This window comes from Amphiprion ocellaris, chromosome 13 (assembly GCF_022539595.1).
Source record: "Amphiprion ocellaris isolate individual 3 ecotype Okinawa chromosome 13, ASM2253959v1, whole genome shotgun sequence".
Taxonomy (NCBI): Eukaryota; Metazoa; Chordata; class Actinopteri; family Pomacentridae; genus Amphiprion; species Amphiprion ocellaris.
In genome coordinates, this window is record NC_072778.1 from 22922862 (window position 1) to 22943991 (window position 21130).

The window sequence follows — 21130 nt, forward strand, 5'->3', positions numbered from 1 at the left end:
GTATTGCTATATATCGTCATATCAATGTTTTTTCACACCCCTAATATATCATCTACTCAATTTACATTAAGCATGCATGTTTTCTTCTATTTTTGCTAAAATAAATTATTACCTGTTGCACATTTAAGTAATGTAAGTTGTGTAGTTGTGAGGTTTCCTAAAATTATATTATTTTATATGTGTTTTTGTCCATCTGACAACTTTTCCTCAAAATAATCCAGACAGGATGTACCAGTGGATACAAGACTTCTTCTTTGAAAGCTTCAAGAACAGTTCATTATTCTTTTACAAAACACTTATTTAAATACTTGTCTTGCTAGTACGCTGTGAAGTATAAGTAAAATCACATTCAAATCCAAAGTAGAAAATCACCATGACAAGCCAAGACAAATGTCTTTCATTGATACCAGCCAACTATTCTGCAATATTGTCAAATGTTTTAAGGTTTCCTGTATTTTCATTAGGGGTGGACATGGCCAAGGACACGACTGTGTCTACTGTTTTTCTCTCCAACCGCCAAGAGGAACATGCTTGATAAGTATTAAGGAGGAGGTAAATGACAGACCCATTTTTTAATGCAAATAGCAATGTGAATGTTGTTGATGCAGACAGTGGGAGTATTGCTAGTTGTCCATCAGAGCAATGTCATGATGATGGAAAGTATACCTGAGCTGGCCTTTGTTGCTCAAGATTGACAGCAAATGTGAATGAAGGTGTTGGGTATGGGCAGCAACATTTAGCATGAAAATCTGAGATCGCACTCAGCATCAAGTGATTTCTGAAATATATCAACACAGTTCCCAAGCTGGTATCTGAGTGATCGCTCCTATATTGTTTCAGACTCTCCAAGAAGCTTTTCTTTAAAGAAAAGCTTCTTGGAGAGTCTTTACTTAACTGATTGGTGAAATGAACAAGAAAAAAAGACACACATGGTTTGAATGGAGATAAAATCTTTAGCTGAGGTTCAGGAGCAGGACCACACCTCAATCACTCTCCTTCCTGTCGTATGCCTATATATACCACTCTGCCCTTCCCACTTGTTTGTTGTCACTTTCGTGCCCCACCCATCCTCCCTATATTTCAGCCTCCTCTTCCTGTCTTCTCCTTTTTCTAGGGGGTCCACCGGCCCAGGAACTTTTTGCTGATCTCCGACTAAGCTCTTCCTCAGACGACATCAGCTCATCTCAGTCATCATCAACATAACAATCATTTCCATCCAATAAACAATCAAGCTTCAAATTGATGGTGTGGTCCTTGCTAGTGAATTGCTTGTTGCAGAATTTTGATGGGCATCTTCAAAGACCTGGTAAAGCAATCAGTAACTCCATGTCGATAGCTTTGACCTACAAACTCAGTCAAAACAATTTAGAGCTGGTGGTCTCTCTGCCATCAGAATGTATGAAGGTTACAACAAGTTGTATGGCAATTCTTAGGAGCATACAGATGCCTCCGTGTATTGCACCAGTGGAAAAGGCACAGACAGCAATCCTTGATTCAACACCTGTGGCTGTGAACATTGGACCTGGGATGGATGTGGAACCTTTGCATGAGCCTGATGATAACTCTCTTCCAGACGTTGACAATCTGTTTGAGTGCAGGGAAGCAGCAATCTATTATATAATTATCAAAAAAAGATGAGCCTCACAAGGATTGACCTCAGATGGGTTGGAGCATTGATTCTTGACCATCACTGCAGTTTGTCAAGCTATGCACATGGTACTGCAAAATTAGACTGGATCAAATAGGGAAAAATTCACAAAATTAGAATTTTTAAAGGGAGATTAAGGAGAAGTTGGTTGGTCATATCCTGTGTGTAATTTTTGGCATGAGTGTATATGGTTGGAACTTAAACCAGTTGATATATTTTAGTATATTATTTTTGATTAGTTCCATTTTTCTATGTTTGTGTATGCATACATAAGTTATGGAAATGTATAATGATAATACAGGTATTTGTTGGAGTAATGTGAAAATGTCTAAATCCAGTTTTTATTCAGATACTTCATTAGATAACTTATCTTGTCTGATTGCAATTTTCATAGTGCTTTGAAATGCTACTCTGTGTTACTCTGCTGGGGATGACAGTGTGAAAGGCAGAGCTAACGTTTATTAAAAGCATCCTTACATAGCTCCCCTGGTATTCAAGGAGGGTCAGTGCAGCATGAAGAGCAGCGGCGATGGCATCCTCTGTAGATATTTTGTTTATGTAGGCAAATTGATGTGGGTTGAAGGTGGGTAGGAGGCTGGCTTTGATGTGCTGTAGGACCAGCCTCTCCAAGTATTTCAGAATAAGCACGGTGAGGGCAACCGACAGTAATAACACAGTCTGCTGATGACTGAAGACTGTTTTGGCAGTAGTATAATCGCTGAAGATTTCAGGCTGGGTGGGATGATGGATGTGGACAGGAGCAGGTTTTAATGAAGACTGTAGAAAGCTGATCTACACATTCTTTAAGTACTCTTACCAGCAACTTTTCTTAGATTCACTGCTCTGAGCACATGCCTCATCTCATGCTCCAACACACTGAGGCTGTAGCTGTCTGGGCCTGTTGTTTTCACCTCAAAGGGGACAAAGAAACGGTTTAGTTCCTCTGCCAGTGAGACACCACTGTTAGCAGTTACGAGGTTGCTGGTCTTGTAGTTGGTGATGTGCTTGGATGTCACACCACACCTGCTAAGACTTGTTGTCATTGAAGTGGTCCTCAATTTTCCTCCTGCAAACCACTTTATTATTTCTGATGCCTCACTTTATGTTGGCTCTAGCAACACTGTATGGAGACTGATGCACTGATGGTGGCTCAAGATCAAAAATAAATGTATTTCATCTTTTTTGATGCATGGATGTCAGGGACACATTTTACTCACCAAAGTGTTGTGTGTGTGACCACCCAAACTTGCAGCAAACTGTAAAGACAGATGCCATTCAGGAAAAACTCTCTTTTCATATGCAGAAACCTCCTACAGAACCAGATTCAGGATGGGAGACCATCCACCTTGACCAGATGGGGGACTGATTATGAACCAAACCATGTAGGATCGTGACAGTGTAAGGATCACAGAGTGACAAAAGTGAGAAATCAGATCACTGTTGTGTAGCTGGCAGAACAGCAGCAATCTGTTTCTGTTCAAAGAAAGGTAAGATCTGTTGCACCTGGATGAACAGGCTTTTTTCCCACTAAATTAGTAGCCATTGACAACTTCATCTTTGGCACATAATAAAAGATAAACCTGATAATTGTTGGCATTCATAAGAAATGTCCATCTGACAGAGGTGTTAGCTAACCAAGCATCTTTCCTGTATCCCCCAACATGAGTGATACTGTAAGTTAAAAGAACACAGTGATAATATGAGACAGATAGCTTCCTGGATGCACTTTCCTCAGTCTCTCTCAGACATCCAACAATTTCAATTTAGCAGATTTTAGAAGAAGGAAATATAGTTAAAGTGAAACAATAAGAATAAAAAAGTGTTGTCATGTTGAGTTAGTGTCCCTTGCAAAAGCAGCTGAGGAGCACCTTATCTGGCAGCAGCAAAAAGATGACTCATGGTAACGTGTTCTTTCTTTGAGTTACAGACTAGAGCGAAAATCTGACAGGATCAATAACTGTTGAAACAGGTCGTGGCTCCTTGCCAATATAATTGAAGGGCAACTTTGAAACATCAATTTTACCAAACAATCATTGTTGCAATGCAGTATGCATTACATGAAGTGAAGAAATTATTGGATGTTTTGACATATTTGGACAAGAAACGATTGTCTTTGAAACTGTGTCAACAAAAGTGATATTACTAGCAACGTATATGATTACAACGGATGTGATACAGTACCCTCTTAAAGTCTGCTGGAAGATGTGAATGCAGTGCAAACTATCCCTACTAAGACCATCACCAAGAACCACCAGCTGATGTACAACCCAGCAACAGAGATCTTAGAGATACTTGGCTAGAAAATGGACAGCATGAATGTCAAGTGTTCTCCCACTTTCAATGACGCGTGAAAATCATTGATGATTTTTGAGGGTTTGTGTGCAGTTTCCCCACTTGAAAAATGATGTTTCATCTACCCAGGTTATGAGCTGGGCTCCACTCATAAGTCAGACAGTTGCTTTCTTTTCTTCCTCTTTTATTTTGCAATGATTGCAAGGTCATGGAATACAACAATGGCAACTTAGCTGATAGGTTTAGTTGATAGGGCAAGTTGATAGGGTTAGGTGAAAAACCTTTAAACAAAACACAAAATAACAATGTTCACAATATTGCATTCGGCAGATAGTAACAGCCATTCCCCATGTACAATTTCACCTCATTAGTAAATGCCGCTCAATTTATGTTTGTTAACCTCAACATCAAATAACTGAAGCAACAAACCATGGCATGACCAATTTTCAACAAATCCTATGTTGCACATGAATTCACCTGCATTTTAAAGAGTTGATTTTAATCATATTTTAACAAGTTTTACTCTTAACATTTCTATCAGACTTTTAAAACTATTTTTATACTTTTTAATTCATATTTTAAAAATTATCTAAAGTGCATAAAGTGACTTTTAAAGTGCATTCCGTTCCAGATCCAATAAATAAACAAATAGAATAGAACCCACCATTGCAAACAGAATGAATTAACTGGTTTTTTAACCTTAGCTGGAAAACCTCGAATTAGCACCAATTAGCCTGCAATCTTATTTTCAATTGAGCAATTACAAACACACAGCAATTATTGGCATACAGACATAAGAAAGTTATCAACCAACCGCTCGTGGCTGACACCGATCTCCGTGGCTAATGCGAATGCTAACACGTTTTGCAGCTGCTCACATCGGCAGGTTAAACAGTCTTCTAGATCTTTCATAATTCTGCTCTTACCGGCTGCTACCCGGATTTTTGTAGATGAAGCAGTCCTGCACAGTTTGCCGCAGATCATAGCTCTCGTTACCCACCTAAAGAGAGATGCTAAAGAAGTAGAATCCACGAGAATAAACAAGGTGTGGCACGGTGAGGGGGGAATTTGAACCCAAATGAGAATTCATGGAGCGGACGACAGGCAGATCAGAAATAAACAAGTCTTTATTCAGATATAATAGTTTCAGCAATTTAACTAATACTGCCACTAAGGCCAGAAATTCACTACGGGAAGTCGGGGAGGCACACATGGGTGCTGACGGCATCCAGCAGAGAATGGCAGCTGCTGGCATGCAATGGCCAGGGATGTCTCTGGGTTCTCTTCGGGAAGCGGGGGCATAGTTGGTCGGAGCAGTCCATGTGGTCCACATCCTCTATCTGGAGGGCGGTCTGTGGGTCCTCGATCCAGAGGCAACTAAGGGGGTCCAGGTCCTTAATCTGGAGGTTCTCTGGAAGGCGGTCTGCTACGTAATAGTGCCAGGCAGTGGAATCACACAGAGTGTGCGGTGCAGATTCAGTCTTTATTGCAGTGGTGATGGGGATGAGCTGCAGGTGTGCATCTTTGCAGCTGCTCTCCCTCTACGCTGATCACCTGCAGTGCAGAGAGAGGAGGGAGAAGTAAACAGGCAGAGGAGCAGACAGCAGGAAGAGGGGGTCAAACACTGTATCTGACAAGGTGTTCTCCACTGAAGCATCCAAAGTGTACTCTCAGTGGCAGGGTCAGAATATCAAAATAGATCCACCCAGAGCTGAGACAGAATGGTACTGGAAGAGCATATGGGAGAAAGAAGCATCACAGAACAATGATACTCAGTAGCTAGTGGACCTAAGAGCTCACCACAGCAATCTCCCAGAACAGGAACCAGTGACCATCACAATGACAGACATCTGAGAAAGTGTCAGGTGTGAAAAGTTGGACAGTACTGGGCCCAGACATGATCTAAACCTACTGTCTAAAAGGCTAACTGCACTCCACGAGTGCCTGGCAGCACAAATGAATCAACTGCCGACAGATGGGACTTACCCAGAATGGCTAACTCAAGGGCGAATGATCCTGATCATGAAGGACCCCCAGAAGGGTGCAATCCCATCGAACTACTGGCCAATAATCTTCCTTTGTAGAACATGAAAGCTCCTGTCAGGAATCATAGTGGCTAAGATTAATAGGCACAGGGCCAAATACATGCACAGCACGCGGAAAGGAATTGGTAGCAATACCAAAGGAGCCAACCACCAACTCCTGGTAGACAGAGCAGCCATCCAAGACTGCAAGACAAGGCGGACCAACATGTGCACGGTGTGGCTTGACTATAAGAAAGCTGATGACTCAATGCCACACACATGGATCCTAGAATGCTTGGAGTTGTACAATATTAACCCTTTGAGCACCAAAGTCGCAATATTGCAACAAGCAACATTGCTGAACATAACAAACCATAGCTGCAAATATGGTGCCTCATGTAGTTACTACTTTACACCACGAGATAGCGGACATCTGGGACTTCAATCTGAGCAACATTTGTGGGCGTGTTTTCATTCAAAGTTTTGGAGTTTATAGAGTTTGAAAACCGCCTCCCAGTCAAGGAGACGAGGGTTGTAGTCGGCGTGTAACAGAGTGCAAGACAGCAAGAGAAAACTCACCATGCCGAGAGGTCTGTTCCCCATTGACAAAGTACTTCATCAAGTAATGGCTGACTCAGATTCTGAAGAGTAATAGTCACCCTCTGATGAAGATGTTCAGTCGTCCAGTGAGACAGAATGTGACACTGCGTCCGTGCGTAACGGCAGCGAGTCCGTGCGCCATGACAGTCCACAAGCAGCACATACTGGAGCCGATGCTTTGCTTCACCGTGTCCAGGGTGGCAGGAGGGGATGTGGTGGGTGTAGCAGGGGGTGGTCAAAACACTGCTAATGGTGAGGTGGGAAGCGGGGATGCAAAAAAACGCGGAAATAGCGGCAGATGCGGGAGAAAATGCACTGATAATAGCGGCGGAGGCCGCAGTGGCGTTCATGGCCCCACCGTAAATGATGATCATGATGGCTGGGTTTGCTTGAGAGATGAGGAACTGCATCACAAGTGGATCAGACATTTAGATGAGCCTGTTGAGTATTGCGGAGACAGGGATCTGACAAATTCTGAGCCAAGCAATGCCATCTTGATTGATAAACATCTGTAAAAGTTATGTAATCCATATGTCCGCCGCCTGGTGACATCATAATATGCAAATTAGATGAGTGAATTTACTCCCATCACAAACTTTGGATCATACTGATGATTTTACTCATTTACAGTATGTCTTTATCTCTAATCATTTTCAAGTTACAACCTTTTGAAAAAGTGAAATCAAAACTGAATATTTTATTGAAAAAACTGTGGCGCCTAAAGGGTTAACAAGACACTAAGAGCCTTCAGCAAGAACTCAGTGAGACTGTGGAAAATGACACTGGAGGCCAACTCAAAGCCAATTGCACAAATCACCATCAAATGCAGCATATACCAAGGTGATGCACTATCACCACCGCTGTTCTGCATAGGCCTAAACACACTCAGCCAGATCATCACAAAGAGTGGTTATGGATTACTGTTCCGAAACAGAGTGACCATCAGCCACCTCTTCTACATGGATGACATCAAGCTGTATGCTAAGACCAAGCGAGACATTGACTTCCTCATCCATATCACCAGGATCTACAGCAATGACATCAGGATATCATTCAGATCAGACAAATGTGGCAGGATGGTATCAAAAAGGCAAAAGATGATCAGAACTGAGGGGGTTGAATTACCAGAAGGCAGCATTGCAAATGTTCAGGACAGTTACAAATACCATGGGATACCACAGGCAAATGGGAACTATGAGGAAGCAGCAAAGAAGTCTGCCACAGCCAAATAGCTACAAGACAATTTATGAAAGGTCAGCAGAATGAGTGGAACAAGTTCTGGGCCATCAACACCTACGCCCTGCCAGTCATCCAGTACCCTACTGGTATAATCAACTGGCCAAAGGAGAAGATGGAAGCCATCAGTATCAAGACAAGGAAGCTTCTCACAATTCAAGGAGGGGTTCATCCCAAGTCCAGCACCCTGACATTGTACACAAAGTGATACAACCACCACAACAGGGCCGATCGATAGCTAGACTCTTCTCTATGGCTACCTGGTAGTGGAATGAGTTACCAAGCTCTGATAGGCAAGAGAGAGATGGCTGGTGATAAGCAATGTTTTTCAGATGTAAAAAGGCTGTTTTTGTGATGTGTTTGATGATCTGTTTGAAAGTAAGGTGGGTATTAATGATTAGTCCAAAGCTGAGTTGAAAGTATTTAGTTTGCATCCAAGATGTTATTTTAGAGATGCAATTTGACAGGGGGGAGAGGGTGGATGGGATGATGGATTTGGTGGAGATGTATAGTTGGATAGGGGGATGATGTAGAGGATGAAAATCAGTGGGCCAAGCACTGAACCTTGGGGGGCGCCTTGTGAAAGTGGAGCAGAGGAGGAAGAGTGGTTATTTATATGGATAAATTGTTGTCAGTTTAAGAAGTATGATCTGATCCTGTGCCAGTGATGTTGAGTGATGCTTTAAGATGGGAGAGGAGGATGTAGTGGTGGATGGTGTCAAAGGTAGCGGTGAGGTCGAGGAGGATGCAAATACTGAGATGTGCAGAGTCTTTGGATATTTTGAGGAAGGCTATTTCAGTGTTGTGTTTGGGCTGAAAACCAGATTGAAGTATTTCAAACAGATTATTGGAGGTGATGTGGGTTTGGAGCTGAGGTGTGATGACACATTTCAGGACTTTGGAGAGAAAGGCAGGGTTGGCGATGGAACGGAAGTCGGACATAATGTCAGGGTCAAGTCCAGGTTTTTTGAGAATGGGGGTGATGGTGGCTATTTTAAGGGTATCAGAAATCCAGACCAGAGGGAAGAGTTGATTATAGAAGTGATGAGTGGAGAGAGGACAGGAAGGCATGTCTTGATGAGCTTGGATGGGATGGGGTTTAGGGTGCAGGTGGGTGTTTTCATTCTGATCATGAGTAGAGAGAGTTGAGCAGGAGATATAGGAGAGAACTGAGATAAAGACTGAGCAGTGGAACGGGGGAGCAACACAGGGAGATGGGGTGGGGACTAGAGGTGTGGAGGCTATTGTAGATCGTCTATTGTAGATTGAAAAAGATAACCCTTTAAGTGCCAAAGTCACAATGTTGCGACAAGCAGCATTGCTGAACATAACAAGCCATAGCTGCAAATATGGTGCCTCATATAGTTACTACTTTAAACCAGGAGATGGTGGCCATCTGGAACTTCGATCTGAGCAACATTTGTGGGCACGTTTTCATTCAAAGTTTTGGAGTTTATCGAGTTTGAAAACTGCCCCCCGGTTGAGGAGATGAGGGTCGCAGTCGGAGCGCAGCAGAGCATAAGAGAGCGAGAGAAAATTCACCATGCCGAGAGGTCTGTTCACTGTTGCCAAAGTACTTCATCAAGTAATGGCTGACTCAGATTCTGAAGAGGGATATTTACCCTTTGATGAAGATGTTCAGTCGTCCAGTGAGACATAAAGTGACGCTGTGTCTGTGCGTAACGGCAGCGAGTCCGTGCGCCATGACAGTCCACAAGCAGCACATACTGGAGCCAATGCTTTGCTTCACCATGTCCAGGGTGGCAGGAGGGGACGTGGTGGGTGTAGCAGGGGTGGTCAAAAAAATGGTAATGGTGAGGTGGGTAGCGATGATGCAAAAAACTCCGGAAATAGCGGCAGACGCGGGAGAAGCCGTGGGAGAAAATGCAGTGATAATAGTGGTGGAGGCCACAGTGGCATTCACGGACCCGCTGTAAATGACGATGATGATGGCTAGGTTTGAGAGATGAGGAACAGTATCACAAGTGGATCAGACATTTTGATGAGCCTGTTGGGTATCGTGGAGACAGGGATCTGACAAATTCTGAGCCAAGCAATGCCACCTTGATCAATAAACATCTCTAAAGGTTATGTAATCCATATGTCCGCCGCCTGGTGATGTCATAATATGCAAATTAGATGAGTGAATTTACTCCCATCACAAACTTTGGATCATACTGATGATTTTTCTCATTTACACCTTGAATTTATCTCTAATCATTTTCAAGTACAACATTTTGAAAAAGTGATACCAAAACTGAACATTTTATTGAAAAAACTGGCGCCTAAAGGGTTAATGGAAAGTCAGACATTGGACATGAAGGATGAAGAGGTGTGTTCATGATGTATAATAGGATTTCAGATCTGTCATCATCATAGATATTAAACAATTGAATTTATAAGTTTAAGAAGTTTACTCAAAATATGTCCTAACCATACTTAGCCTTTGACCTCTCATGAACAGTGGAACTCCAGATCATTCATTTGTTTAGTTTTTTACCATTTACAATATTCAAATTATTTGTGATGCACTACTATATGTTACTTAGAAAAGAACCACACACCTAAACATTAGTCATGACCAGTCACACCTTCCCATGGCACGGGTTACCCCAGGCATGCCCAGTCACACCTTAAATAATACTCAAGAACGGCACAAGGAAAGAGCCCAATCTGATCAAGCATCCATGAAATGGGCTAAACAAATCAAATCCACAGAGGCCCACAGCCTACAAAACCTAAAGTATCTGCTACAAACATCTTGGTGCCAGACTTCACTGGAAAAATACACAGGCCCTGTGTCCTTGTCCCCTTTTTTGCTTTGGCAACAGAAAAGAGACCTATATTAGGCAGGTGGTTGTAATGTTGAGGCTGGTCAGTGTGTCTTTATAAATTTCTCTGTGTGATGTCATTGTGTTTTTCAACAGAGATGTTTGTATGTTCCTGCCTCCTGTATCCACCATTGGTGAAAGTTGTAGCTCAAATATAGGTCTCTAACCCCCGTAAACCTGCCTGTGCTCATTTGCTGACTAGTTGCGGTGATTTGATGCAAATGTTTTGTGGCCATGCAATAAGCCCGGAAAACCACCAGCCACCTTCATTTGTGTGTGTGTGTGTGTGTGTGTGTGTGTATGTGTGTGTGTGTGTGTGTGTGTGTGCGCGCATGCTTGCAAAGACCACACAATACAATGCAATGGCATGTCTTTGCTGTACAGTGCTGATGACATTGCATTTAATGTCATTTTAAATGAAGCAGAAATTGTTGGGGAAATTTTTTTAAGAAATCGATGGCTATGTGAAAAAGTGGCAAACAGATCTGTCCATTTCAGTATTTTCAGAAGACACGTTTCTGCTCTCAACATTTCACATTCCATAACACTCACAGTGGGTGTATAAATACAAAAGCAAGTGAAACAAGTCATTTTTAACATTTTAGAAGTAATTAAACCCACACAATGAAAAGTTATTACACACAGTATGCAGGATTAGTATGTACGAAGTTAGATGATAATCAAAATTCCTTAAAAAATTGCACAATGCTTTATATATTGCAATTCCCTCCAGGAGATCAATGAAGTTGTCTATCTTTCTGCATACGGTTTGAAAGGTACAAGGTTTTTTGATTTCTGCTTCAATATGACATTATGAAATTTTCATATAAGTACAAAAGGGTGACAGCCCTATTAAAGAAATGATCAAAGGTCAATACCTGTTTAATCTAATGAGGAGAGATTTAGCAATGTCTGATCTTCAAAACACATCTGTGGGAGTGTTTCTGGAACAAAGAAAGATTGCTGAGGGCTGCAGAAAAAGTGTTGTTGATGCCCATCAGGCTGTGAAAGGCAACCAAACCATATCTAAAGAGTTTGGACTCCAGCTATCCAAAGGCTGACTGGCAGTGTACAAATAAAGGAAATTGAGGACCATTCTTACCCTCTCCAGGAATGGTCCACCAACAAAGGTCAATCCAAGAGACATACAATTTTGCAGGGTCACAAATGAACCCTGGGTAACTTCTGAACAATTTAAAGCTTCTTTCACAATGACGAATATCAATATTAACGTGTCAACCATTAGTAGAGCACTGAACAACAATGGCATGCATGGCAAGTTTGCAGTCACTGCTCTTCAAAAATAACATTGTCACCCACCTGCAGGCGTCTAAAAATCACATCAAGACATCTGTCTTGGAATTGAATGTCAAATGTGAGTCATGAAGCAAGACAACAACCCTAAGCACACTAGTCACTCAGCAAAAAAAAAATGGTTAAAGAAGATTGAAATTAATGTTTGGGAATGGCCCAGCCAAAATCCTGACCATAATCCAAAAGAAATGTCCCTGAACATAGGTTTATGAAAGGTACCTCACTAATATCTCTGAGCAGCTCTGTGCAGAGGAATGAACTAAAATCCCTTCAAACTGCTGTGCAGGACAGATCAACAGTAACTGGAAATATTTAGTTGCAGTTATCTCTGCACAAGGCACCCACCAGATACCAAAAATTACAATTAGCATAATTTTGCTATTCACAGATATGTAATATTGAATTATTTTCCTCACAGAATTAATGATATAGTACAATATTTTTCCCATTGGTCATATTGCAGAACTATAGAAAATATTAAAAGGTTTGGAAACTTTCAAATGCCACCTGGTAGGTAGTTTTTTTTTCATGTTTTTTGGTGAATTTGTTAAGATTGTTCTGTGGTCCTGGTCTGTCTCAGTATTCTCTCTCTCTTTATCCCAGACTGATTGCAGGATGTTAAGATCACATCTGTTGCAGAAGTCGAGGCTGAAGATTTTTCTTGACTCTGGCCATATCTGCTGGACCTGACTTTAAAAATGTTCAATCAGAGCCCAGTGATATTACACTATCCATTGTATTTACAATGGATAGTGTAAATAGGTAAACAGGTACATTTTTTCACTAAATGAAAATGAACATGAAATTCCCCAGGTTGTGTCACACAAGATTTTTTTTTTGTTTGTGTTTATTTTATTGCATCTTTTCAGTAAATTTTTGTTTAAACATGTCATGCCCCCCACCCCCAGCTCTGTGTAGCAGCAGCCCTTCCCTGTTTTCCTTCCCCTTCCTCCTTCCTCCACTGGATTATCACCTGAGTGAACACACCTAGAGCAGATGACTGCAAATTTCAGAAGAACTGTTCATTTCCGGAAACAAGCACCAGAATTTGTAAATATACTCCTTGGGGATTGCTTGTTTCATAACATCCATTAGCCACCTAAAAATTCAAGATAGCAACTATTTGTCAAGATGATCGCCATTGAGTATACAGAAATATTGCCTTTTGCAATAAAATTGCAGAGACTTGTCCTATTCGAATGATCCTGGTGTCAAATCATACATTTTTGACTATGTAGAATCCGAATTTGGAACCATGTACTTACTCACTGGCTTCCTTGTACAATATATCAGTCCCAGAATCCTAGTAGTCTGCTAAATTAGAGGTTCATGTTACGTCTGACTCGGGTAAAAGATAAGATAAGATAGTCCTTTATTTCTCCCCAAATTCATATTGTTACAGCAGCTTATGTAGCAATAAACATAGTAATAGTAATAAAATGATAATAAAATGGTAGTAATAATATTTACAATATGTACAGGGATGAGAAGTGAGGATGAAATAATACAGTATTGACACACTGTAAACAATACAATATAAAATGGCTTGAAAAAATAAGTCTAAACAGTGCAAAGATGTAGCAGTGCAAGAATTGCTGTGCAAATTTTATGGTTTGGGGTGATATGAGTCCAGTATATGCTAGCATCAGCCAGTGATGCTGATGTTGTAAAGTCTTACAGCAGATGGGATGAAGGACCTGTGATAGCGCTCCTTCTTGCAGGGTGGGTGTCTCAGTCTGCTGCTGAAGGAGCTGCTTAAAGACCCCACAGTGTCACGCAGTGGGTGAGAGGGATTGTCCATGATGGATGTGAGCTTTGCCAACATCCTCCTCTCACCCACCTCCTCTATGGAGTCCAGGGAACAGTCCAGGACAGAACCTCCTCCTGACCTTCTGTTCAGTCTCTTTCTGTCCCTTTCAGTGCTCCCTGCTCCCCAGCAGACCACTGCATAGAAAATAGCAGATGCTACCACAGTATCATAAAATGTCCTGAGCAGAGTCCTGCACACTCCAAAGGACCTCAGTCTCCTCAGCAGGTGGAGACGACTTCGGCCCTTCTTGTACAGCACATACGTCAAAGTCAAGGCCCGCGGGCCAGATCCGGCCCGCGAATGAATTATCTATGGCCCCCCGGGATGATATTTAATTAGTATTAGAACCGGACCGCAGGCCGCAGCCGCCTGCTGGTGTTTTGCACGGACCAGTGCTACATTCCCCACAATGCAACGGTATCTCTGATATGTACAGTACAGTGAAGGCATTTAAAACCAAGCTGAGTCTGTTGGAGACGCAGATGCGGAAAGAAAACTTGAGCTACTTTCCCAGCTGCCAGACCATGAAAGAGAAGCTCTCTACCACTGTGTTCCCGAGAGCACAGTTTGCTGATAAACTCAACATACTTGCCGCCGACTTCCGCCACCGATTTGCTTACTTTGAAGCCCAAAAAAGCAGGTTTGAACTGCTCGGCAATCCTTTTGCAGCTGACGTGGAAAGCGCACCACTAAACCTACAAATGGAGTTGATTGAGCTCCAGTGCAATGACACACTGAAGGAAAAATATGAGAGAGAGGGTGCTGCTGAGTTTGCACGTTTCATCCCCGACACAATCACCCAGCTGCGCATCCAAGCTGCTCAGACGCTCTCTATGTTTGGCAGCACATACCTGTTTGAACAACTGTTCTCTTTGATGAAGCTAAACAAAACATCACACAGGAGCCGTCTTACTGATAAACACCTTCACTCAATCCTGAGGATTTCCTCAGCTCAGAGCCTGACCCCGAACATTGATGAACTTGTACAAAAGATGAGACACCACCAAGTATCAGGCTCAGCCTCAGACAAGTGAGCATCACAGAGCATTAAGGTATTTTTAGTTTTTAATTCAGTTACATTTTTACATTTGTTTCTACAAGACATGATTTTTCTTTGAAGGAAGTATTGTTTTGTCTGTGTGCAACAGATTTTTGTATTTTATTTTATTGTATTTTATTTATTTATTTTTCAGTTAATGGACTCAGGGAAAATTGCAGATAAAAGCCATGAGAAAGAATACAACTGATTTGATTTTTTTTTCTCATTTTACTATTTGAAAGCAGTAACTGGTAAGATCATAGAGCAGCACAATATTGCATTTTCAGTTTATATTGCATGCAATTTCATTTATGCATTTATCTTGATATTAAGGAACATATTTTGTTTTTGAAGAACACTTACTTTTTTGCTGTTTTCCTGTTGAAAATGTTTTCCCTTGAAATTACTGACAAAGCCATAAAAAAAATATTGGATTATTCATTTAATCATTAAATAATATACACTGTGTTAGGTCTTGGTTCAATAGGCTATGTGCAATCATTTCAATATGTTTTAATAGACATTGAACCAGTCCGGCCCTCGGCTTGTAGCAAATTTGGTTTTTTGGCCCTCTGTGTATTTGACTTTGACATCCCTGTTGTACAGGATCTCTGTATTGTGTGTCCAGTCCAGTTTATTGTTGAGGTAAACAGCCAGGTATTTGTATGTGTCCACCATCTCAATGTCCAAACCCTGGATGTTCACCGGTGCAGTCTGGGGTGTCCTCCTCCTGCGGAAGTTGATGATCCTCTCCTTCGTCTTACCAGTGTTGAGCTGCAGATGGTTTCACTTGCACCAGTCAACAAAGTCAGAGATGACCATCCTGTACTCCCACTCATCCCCCTCAGATACACACCCGACAATGGCTGTATCATTGGAGAACTTCTGGAGGTGACAGCTCCCAGAGTTGTAGTGGAAGTCTGATGTGTACAGGGTGAAGAGAAAGGGGGAGAGCACTGTCCCCTGTGGACCTCCATGCTGCTGACTACCACATCAGACACACAGTCCTGAAGCCTCACATACTGTGGTCTGTTGGTGAGGTAGTCGATGGTCCAAGCAGCCAGGTGACAGTCTACTCCCACTCCTTCAAGCTTCACCCTGAGCAGAGAAGGCTGGAAAAGCACTGGAGAAGTCAAAGAACATGACCCTCACAGTGCTGCCAGGGTTCTCCAGGTGAGTCAGCGATCTGTGCAGCAGGTAGACGACTGCATCATCCACTCCAGTGTTCGGTTGGTAAGCGAACTGCAGTGGATCCAGATGTGGGCTCACCTGGTGACGGAGGTTCCTGAGGACGATCCTCTCCATGGTCTTCATCAGGTGAGAAGTGAGGGCCACAGGTCTGAAGTGGTTAAGCTCCCTGGGGTTCCTGGTCTTTGAGACAGGAACCAGGCAGGAAGTCTTCCATAACACAGGAACCCTCTCCAGACTCAGGCTCAGGTTAAAGATGTGTAGCAGCACCTGACAGAGCTGGTCTGCACAGTCTCTAAGGAGTCTGGAGCTGATTCCATCAGGACCTGCGGCCTTTCTGGTCTTGATCTTTTTCAGCTCCCTTCTCACCTGATCAGCTGTTATGGAGAGGCAGGGGGTGGTAGAGGAGGGTGGCAGTAGGAGGGGTGATGGTGGTGGTGGGGGGTGAGATGAGGAGGGGTGATAGGGCTGTATGTGGAGTCTGGAGGTGGTGGAGGATGGGGAGAGGAGAGGTGCTGTTGGTGGTAGAGAGCTGAGGTGTGAAGAAGAAGCTGGCTGGTCGGTGCTTTGATGAGAGGGGGGAGGAGTGGGAGCAGAGTCAAATCTGTTAAAGAACAGATTCAGCTCATTGGTCCACTCCTGGTCTCCTGCTGCAGCTCCCCTCTCATGGCCTCTGCTGTAACCAGAGATGGATCTCAGGTCTCTCCAGACCTCCCTTGTGTTATTTTCCTGCAAGTGAGATTCCATCTTGGTCCTGTAGCTGGCCTTGTCCTCCTTGATCTTCTTTATCTCCTTCTGCACCCTCCTCAGCTCCTCTTTGTCCCCGGATCCAAAAACCCTCCTCTTCTCCTTCAGCAGGCCTTCAGTTCTGGGGTCACCCAGGGTTTGCTGTTAGAGAAACACCGTACTTTCCTGGTCGGTACGGTGTTCTCTACACAGAAGTTGATATAGTCCGTAATAGTGTCTCTCAGTGCATCAGTGTCCTCCCCATGTGGACCACACAGCACATCCCAGTCTGTGGTCTCAAAGCAGTCCTGCAGCACCTCAGTGGCCTCGTTAAACCACTTCTTCACATACCTTATGGTGGGAGGATGTTTCTTTACCATAGGTATGTAAATGGCCTGCTGTCTCATCAGGTTGTATCTGAGCGGCCCAGTGGGGGGAGGGGGGAGGAGCTGTATGCATCCTTGATGTTTGCATACAGCAGGTCCAGGGTTTTACTGTCTCTAGTGTGGCAGGTCACATACTGGGTGAATGTGGGGAGAGTGGCAGAGAACGATGCATGATTAAAGTCTCCTGAGATGATAGTAAGAGACTGAGGGTGTGATGTTTGCAGCTGAGACACTTCACTGTGGACGAGTTCACAGGCTGCAGCCACATCAGCTGACAGAGGGATGTACACAGTAATAGCTATTACATGTGAATACTCCCGGGGCAGATAGAACGGATGCAGACTGACTGCCAGTAGTTCTACATCCTCAGTGCAGAGCCGCTCTTTAACGCTAATGTGTCCAGCATTACACCATCTCTCATTCACATACATCACGAGGCCCCACCCTTTATCTTAACACTCTCCCTCACGTTCCAGTCCGCTCTGATGAGATGAAATTTGTCCAGAGTTAAAAGTGAGTCCGGAGTGAGTTCGTTCAGCCATGACTCCGTGAACATCATGAGGCTGCTCTCCCTATACTCCCACTGCAGCTGGTCAGCGCTGTCAGCTCTTCCATCTTGTTTGGGAGAGACCTCACATTCCCCATTATCACAGATAGAACGGACGGCTTGTAGCGTCTCCTCTTCTCCCGACGCTTCATTCCTGCCCGGCATCCTCTCCTCCTCCTGTGGAGCTCAGCTGGGATGTCTGGTCTCTCCCATGACGGCGGCCTGGTCTGGCTCAGCGCCAACAGCTGTTCCCGATTGTAAACAATGCCGTGGCTGAATGGGTCACCAGATGTGAACTAAAAAGTTCTGAAATGAGTCGTAAATAAAGTAGAGGAAACGCAGTTTGCACATCCATGATTGCACTGTACAAATGCGGCACACCACGTTGAAGACAAAACTAAAAACAGAGAAGAAAACTACAAGAAATATGTGAAAAGACAAAGTTATCAGGAGCTGCTGTAACTGGCTGCCATTCTCACGGCACCATTTTGAAAAAAAAAAGCGTGGTAGTGTATAGTATAGTGGTGTTAGAGGTTTAGTGTAAGTACCATTTTCCTGTACAAGGCTTCCAAACTGGACATGGCACGATGCGGTGGGTCACGTTGAGATTCGCAGCAGAAGATGTAGAATAGTAGCTCAACAGAGTGGATGTCAACGCACAACCAGGGAACATTGCATCGCTGCTGTGATACTCAGCATGGGGTTCACTATCAGTTGAATAATTAGTATAGGGTAGCTAAGTAATTAGTTTAGTATCCCAAATGCTGTTTAATAAACCTTTCTGTGTGCTCTTGAGTCCTCCAACCTGCAACTAACTCCTTCAGGAGATGGTTTGTCAGCAGCTACCCCATCCAGTCATATCCTGTGAGTTATGGTCTTCCTGTGTCAACTTGTAATTTTTTATTTTTTTTAATTATCCCTTAAAAGCCAAACTAACACACCAGAGGTACAGCCACATTAGGTAAAAAACAAAAGAAAAACCAGCCCATATGTGTATGTTTTATGTTTTATTTATTGTTTTAATTTTTTAATTTATTGTTTATTGTACAGCACTTTGTTTCAGCGGCTGCTGTTTAAAGCGCTTTATAAATAAAGTTGAATTGAGTTGAGTTATTAATCCCACTAGGGGAAATTCAGATTTTCACATATCTCCCAATTGGTGGAGTCAGAGTGAAGGGTCAGCCGCAGTACAGCACCCCTGGAACAGGAAGGGTCAAGGGCCCAACAGTGGCCGCATTGGAGGTAAACCTCTGACCTTCTGATCAGTAGTCCAGAGACTTTACCATTGCGCCACCACTGCCCAAACTTATTGCATTGGCCGGGAATCGAACCCGGGCCTCCCGCGTGGCAGGCGAGATTTCTACCACTGAACCACCAATGCCTTTAGTGTAAGTAGTAGAGTTCGACCGATATGGTTTTTTCAGGGTCGATACTGATACTGATTATCAGTAGTCAAAAGAGGTCAATAATCCATATTTGGAGCCGATATTCATTTGCAGTAAAAATGAAAATATTGGCGTCAAAATTTTGAATATACAAACTCCAACACTTAACTTTGTTTAAATGCCTTTAAGCATATATTTATTAAACAGCTTTTCAGATTGGCAACATGTTTAAGGTTTTTTCTTTAGCTCCCAGGCTCTGCAGCATGTCTTATAAAGTTAAATGAAAGATTAAACAAATAAAAAGCTCCCAAAAGTTTTAGCTTTATATTTATATTTATGTGAATTGCCGAAAACCCACCAAGTTCCCAGCATTTATCAGCAGTTCTCAGGCTGTGAAGTCCAGGTTTGCCTGTGCCATAAATTGCCAGAAACAGACCCTGTTTGTGAGGTAGGGCTGTAGGTGTGTGTTATCCTTTTCTTGACGCGTTTTTTTTTTTGTTTTGTTTTTGGTGCAATTCCCAAAACTTTCCATCGTGCGTAAAATAAATGTGCATTTAGTGACTTTGGAGAAGCGCCTCGACTTTGACAGCATAATTGGAGTACAAAGAATGGAGTGGGAATGAGACTTCACATCTAGGACATGACAGAGGTGTGAAAAACTAATTAGCATCTGGCCTGCCTGTCTAGCATTACTCAGGACACCCATTGGATGTAACGAGACATGGTACCCCCCCCCACACACACACACACACACATCACACACACACACAATAATAATAATCCTAATGATTTTTTTATTGTTTTAATAATACTTTAATAAATACGTACCATGTAAAATATGTATAATTAGTTAATCTACATACTTGTTATTGTTAATCAATGGGCTGTCCTACAATCAATGACATTAACTTATTGGGAGGGAAAATACATTTGCAAAGACGTTGAAAAATAACAGCTTTATTGAACAGTCTAGCTGCAATAGTTCTCAAAATTCAAATTAAAACAAGATACTCAAATTTTTCTTTAAAAAAAAAAAAAAAAAAGAAAGTAACTGATACAGGTCCAGCTTCTGCTCCAGCTGTGCTATCTGGCCAGACAGCCCAATGATAACACTCAACAGTTTCTTCTCAGTGTCTGTCGCAGGACTGACTGGAAACCAGTCGGTCATGTCCAGGCTATCCCAGCCGAAGAGTTTGTGGTGAGTCAAACCAGAGATACCGGGTAGCCATTGTAGAAACTCACGTGACAAAGAAGACTTGTTTGTCTGTTCATGTATCACGCGAGACTTCACGAGATTTTCTCAAGATCAACTCCTCCGATCTCCGAGCAAAAGAAGAAAATGCCTCACCCCTTACAGTGGTGCCACTGTCTCCATTCCAGAATATTATCTTGGATGAGCTTGATGTACACTACCAGTCAAATGTTTGGACACACCTACTCATTCAATGATTTTTATTTAATTATTTTCTACATTGTAAATTGATTAAAAAGTAGTAAAAACTTTATTAATTTAATTTTGATTTAAATCATCTTTGACAGGAAATATAACCACCTATGGCAGATTGTGCTGAAGCACCACTATGTAGCTCAATTCAGTATTGTTACTATACCGATCAGTGAGTTTCAGTTTGTGTTGATGCCCATTGAAAATCAGTACGTAAGAGGGTAATCAAGTGACGCTTGAACATTAGTGACCAAGTGCACTGAAGTTAAGAGTGACTTTGAGGGAGCTGGAAAGCATCCCTCTCAATAAGGAAAGTATACATGCATGTTGACAGTTGGACAGACTGATACAAGTTTATTTATTCTGTTTTGTGTTGGGGGGAAACCTGTTAATCTCTCTCTCTCTCTTGAGCTTGAGCTTGACTTCAGGGGGGCTTGTTCCATGGAGTGCACACATGAGGATGCAGCCACAGGATACCAGTAGTTGTCACTTAACTGATTAGACAGAATTGAGAGATGAGAGAGGAGAGAGGAGAGAGGGGAGGGGTTACAGGGGGATTTTTGAACAAGTTTGATCTTTGTTTAGTATTTCTTTGGTTTGTTATGTGTTTTCTTTAATTTGTATCAGATTTATGTATTTTTAGTATAAAGGATGTTTAAT

General features: G+C 42.5%; 1 non-coding gene across 1 annotated transcript; it reads right to left on the reverse strand.

Moving 5' to 3' along the window:
* Positions 1 to 18951: 18951 nt before the first annotated feature.
* Positions 18952 to 19022, reverse strand: trnag-gcc (transfer RNA glycine (anticodon GCC)). Its single transcript has one exon. It is a non-coding gene; the product is annotated as a tRNA-Gly (tRNA).
* Positions 19023 to 21130: the final 2108 nt, after the last annotated feature.